Consider the following 5617-nt stretch of genomic DNA (forward strand, 5'->3'; position numbering starts at 1 on the left):
ACCAGAGCTCCTTTATATGTATAGAAAAGAAAAATATATATTATATAATAAGACAATATTTGACTAATGGATATTAAATAACAAATATATATATATAATATTCTACTTACAAATTTGACTTAAAGACAAATTTTGGAACAGATCTCATTCATAACTCCTCTATGACTGTGTCAACATTCCTCCTTACCCATAAGTCTCTGCTCTGCCCCTTTCATATAGGTTCTCCTCCTCCTGCTGAATCATTTCAGTATTATGTGAAATCCCAAAGTAACACCCTTTGTTAAACTCAATCTCTTCAACTTTCTTGTTTATTTTCTTGCTTCCTTTATGAAAATCTCAAACTTACTTTCCACCCAGTTTCTTTTTTCTCAAATTATTGATTCTATTTACAGAGCTCTTGTCAAGTTCACTGATCAGATCCATCCATGTTAATAAGTCTAATAAGCATCTTTTGTATTTCATCTTATTTGATTTATCAGTAGCATTTAATTTAGCTGGTGTCTACTTACATAACAAAGCAATTTATTTCAATAGGGCAGTGTTTTGACATCTTCTCATGTCTCCTGGGCAATACTTTAACACTATCCTTTGCTGTTTCTTCCTCTTCCAAACTCCAAAGTTAGAACGCCCCAGGTTGTAGTTCTTGGATAGCTTCTTCATCTATAGTCACTACTTAAGTGATTTATTTCTAGTTCATTACTTCAAATACCATCTATGTATTGACAAATCACAAATTCAGATCCTTAGCTCATATAATTCCCCCAATTTTCAGACTCATATTTATACTGTATCTTTGCAATTTCCTTCCAATGATTGCATTAGTAATGATTTAGAAAACCCAGAAGCTGTTCTAGGTATCTGAATTATTAAGATAATTAATGCAGGTTATTAGAGGTTTAAACAACCCTTGAAAAACGGGGTGAGCAAAGGTTAAGAAGACTGCTTTCAGGAATTTTGGAAGTGAAGAAATACAGAGAAGCAATGCCAATGTTTTCTGCTTTGTGTAACACCAAATTAGGTAATTCTCATAAGAATTCCTAAAATCTGTAAGCCAAATCCCAGTCCTGCTGGCTGCCAATTTCCACCATCTGTCTACAGCTGCCATTGGGGAACAATGTCTTCTCTTCTGCCTTCCAAATTCTTTGCGGGTGCCAATCATAAGCAGTATTGATCTAACACTCTGTAGAAAAGAGAGCATTGCAGATTTACATCTCTTTGGTACAGGAAAGAGCACAGAATGATAAGAGTATCAATAAATTGTATAAGGTACAGTTTAGTTTTTAAATTATCTCAAAACTTAACTCTTGCTTTCCCCTGCCAAGTTTGCTTCTTTTACAGTTTTCACTATCTTAAAGATTAGAACTCTAAAATTTTAGCTTCTAAAGCCAGACATCATTACTTTTATTCTAAAACTAAACTATCACAAAATCCTTTGGGCTCTATTTATAATGTATATCTTGAATTTAACTGCTTCTCACCATTATCATCACTTTCTTTCTACATTATAATAGTATGTTGACTAGCTTTCTTTATGTTAACCTTGCTCTCATAAAGTGTACTTTCAAAATAACAGCAAGGGTTATGCTTTACTATTTAACTCAGATCATGTCACTCTTGGTCAAACCCCTCCACTGACTTCCCATTCACATTTAAAGTCTTTATTTTTGTTAACAAGGTTTTACGCTATTGACGTCCCTGCTACTTCTTTGATGATCTACAAACTCTCCCTTCCTCATTCTCTGCGGTTATGTTGGTGCTCACATGGTTCCTAGAACAAGCATAACAGGTCAGATTTATTCACTGTTCCCTTTATCTGAATATCCTTCCGCAAATATTATTAGGGCCCTTACCATCACTCAGATCTTAGCTAAAATGTTACCATCTAAGTGATAGTTTTCTAACAATCTTTTATCAAATTTCACCACGAACTACTGTTGTTTCTCAGTACTTCCTTTTCTCCTTCTCTGCTTCCTTCCTTCCTACCTTTTCTTTCTTCAGTCTTGCCTTCTTCCCTCTCCCTCTCTCCCATACCTCTCTGCTCTCTTTTCCTTTATTTCTCTTTATTTCTTTCTCTCTGTCTTCCATTTCCAACTCCCTGCACTTTCACCACAGGTAAACATTAAAGAACATTTCTTTTTGTATCAGAACCTTTTCTTAAATTTTCATAATAGTGATATCATATAATAGTTATCCTTTTTGATTAACATATTTTATTCAGTATAATATCCTCAATATTCATCCATTTGATAGGTATTTCACAGATTCTTTGCCTTCTTTGTTCTTCATAAAACCATAGTATATGAATCTACTATTTTTTTCCTTCATAAAACTCATCACCAACTATAATAATATATGAAAATATATTAGTTTGTATCTTCTAGATTTTCATTGTCAAGAACTAAATAGTTGCTCAAAAGAGATTTTGTTTCCAATTGGAAATAGACTTTTCCCAGCATTCTCAAAATGGGGATTTAAAAAATCACCTGTCGAGAAAGGGATCAGAAATCCACATGGGAAGCTATCATTTTCAGATGTCAGTCCATGATACTAACCACTACTGTTTTGCACATTTTCCTGGGAACCACCACTCATCTGTCAGTTTGCCATACTGTTGTGGCTTGTATGTTTCTATGATTCTGGAAGTTATAACTAGTATTTTAAATATCAGCAGGGTCACTCATGGTGAATAGGTTTCAGCTGAACTTCCAGACTAAGACAGACTAGGAAGAAGGAGAGATTTACTACTTCAGAATATTTATAGTCACTGAAAACCTTATAAATAGCAGTGAAACATTGTCAGACAGTGCCAGAATATTGAGTACTGAAACATGATGAAAGAGCACCAAAATATTGTTAGATTTAATGCCAGAAAATGAACCCTGCATGTTGGAAGTCACTCAAAATTTGAGTGGGGAAGACCTGCCTCCTTAAGGTAGAGTTGACCATGATGATGTGAATGTAATAAAGCTTTAGGGACCTTTTTTTGTTGATGGAACACAACTCAAAATAAGGAGAAACAGCTGTAAATATCCACTGATAATTCAAACATGGAACGTAAAATGATGTATGAATCTAGGAAAATTGGAAATTGTCAAAAATGAAATGGAATGCATAAATACAGATATTCAAGGCATTAATGAGCTGAGAAGGATCTCTGATAGTGTAATGGTTGTGAGTAGGACTGCTAATCTCACGGTTAGTAATTGGAAACTACCAGCTGTTCCGTGGAAGAAAGATGAGGTTTTCTGCTTCCATAGAGATTTACAGCCTTGGAAATCCTATACAGGGTCGCTGTGAGTTGGAACTGGCTCCAAGGCACATAATCACCACCAACAACAACGAATGAGCTGAAATTGACCATTTTGAGTCTGAAAATCACGTGGTTTACTATTCCAGGAATACCAAGTAGAGGAATTGCTGGATTACATGGTATTTAAATTTTCAGCTTTCTAAGGAAGCGCCATACTGTTTTCCAGAGTGGATAGACCATTTTGTATTCCAAACAGCAATGTAGGAGTGTCCTAGTCTGTCCACAACCCCACCAGCATTTGTTGTCCTTTGCTTATTGCTGTTTTGATTTGCATCTCTCTAACGGCAAAAGATGAAGAGCAAAGATGTCACCCTGAGGACTAAGGTGCCCTTGACCCAAACCATGGTATTTTCAATCACCTCATATGAATGCGAAAGCTGGACAGTGAACAAGGAAGATGGTAGAAGAATTGATGCCTTTGAATTGTGGTGTTGGAGGAGAATACTAAAAGTGCCATGGACTGCCAAAAGAACCAATAGATCTGTTTTAGAAGAAGTACAGCCAGAATGCTCCTTGGAGGCCAAGATGGCTAAACTTCATCTCTCATACTTTGGACATATTGTCAGGAGGGAACAGTCTCTGGAGAAGGATGTCATGCTGGGTAAGATTGGAGGGTCAGAGAAAATAAGGAAGACCCCCAACGAGATGGATTGGCCAGGTGGCATCATTGATGGACTCAACTGTGGCAGCAGTAGTGAGGTTGGTCCAGGATCGGACATTGTTTCGTTCTGCTGTGCATGGGGTCACTATGAATCGTTTCCAACTCGATGGCACCTGACAACAACAACAACTGCAAAAGATCATGAACATTTTTTCATAGCTGCATGAATCTTTTCCTTGGTGAAGTATCTGTTCATTTCCTGTGCCTATTTTTTAATTGGGTTATTTATCTTTTTTCTTGTAGAGGTGTTATAGTTTCCTATACATTTTAGAAATTAGTCCCTTGTCCGATGTCATTGCAAAAGATTTTTTCCCATTCTGTGGGCTCTTTTTTCACTTATTTGGAGAAGACTTTTGATGCAAATAAGTTTCTAATTTTTAGAATCTCACAATCATGTATTTTGTCTTCCTTTGTTTGTGTAATTTTCACAATGTTTGGTAGTCTGTGTGTGTCCTATGTTAGAGCTCTTAAATTTGTACCTATTTTTTCATTGATGGCATTTATAATTCTGCGATTCACTTGTAGGTATTTAATCCATGCTGACTTGGTTTTGTATATGGTGTGAAGTAAAGATCTTGTTTAAATATTTTCCATATTGATTTCCAGTACTGCCAGCAACATCTGTTGAACAGATTGTCTCCTCCCCATTCAATGTACTTTAGCCCTTTGTCAAACATCAGTTGGATGCATGTGGATGGGTTAATTTTTGGATTTTTTAATCTGATACTTTGATCTATGTATCTTTCATCATACTAGTACCAGACTGTTTTGACTATAGCCATGTAGTAAATTTTGATATCAGGGAGTGAGAGGCTTCCAATTTATATTTTTCTTCTTAAGCAGTACTCTGCTTAATCTGGGTCTCTTTCCTTTCCACATAAAGTTTGTAATACTTTTTTCCATCTCTTTAAAGAATGCTGTTGGAATCTGGATTGGGATTTTGTTATATGTGTAGATTGCTTTGGGTACTATTGAAATTTTCACAATGTTAAGCCTTCCTATCAAGGAGCATTGCAATTTCTTCCATTTTTGTAAGTCTCTTGGTTTATCATAGTAGTATTTTGTAGTTTAATTTATATAGGTCCTTTGTTTCTCTGGTTACATTTATTCCTAAATATTTCAGCCTTTAAGTGCTATTACAAATTATAATTACTTTCCTAATTTATTTTTCAGCATTGTCATTATTAGTATAGAGGAATCCAACAGATATTGTATGTTGATCATATACCCTGACACTTTACTGAATCTTTCAATGAGTTTTAGCAATTTTTTTGATGAGTCATTGAGGTTTTTTGTGTATAGGATCATATCATCTGCAAATAAAGAGAGTTTCACTTCCTTTTTGCAAATTTGGATATCTTTAATTTCCTTATTTTGCCTTCTAACTCTGGCTAAGACTTCCAACACAATATTGAATAGGAGTGGTGAAAAGAGCATCCAAGTCTGGTACCTGTTTGAAAAATGAGGGTTTCCACTTTCTCTCCATTGAGAGTGATGTTGGCTGTTGGTTTTGTATATATGCTCTTAACTATGTTGAGGAATTTCCCTTCAATTACTACTTTTGGGAGTATTTTTTATAAGGAATGGATGTTGGATTTCATCCAATGCATTTTGTGCATCAATTTATACAATCATGTGGTTCTTTT

The sequence above is a fragment of the Chrysochloris asiatica genome, unplaced genomic scaffold, assembly GCF_000296735.1.
Source record: "Chrysochloris asiatica unplaced genomic scaffold, ChrAsi1.0 scaffold00209, whole genome shotgun sequence".
Lineage (NCBI taxonomy): Eukaryota > Metazoa > Chordata > Mammalia > Afrosoricida > Chrysochloridae > Chrysochloris > Chrysochloris asiatica.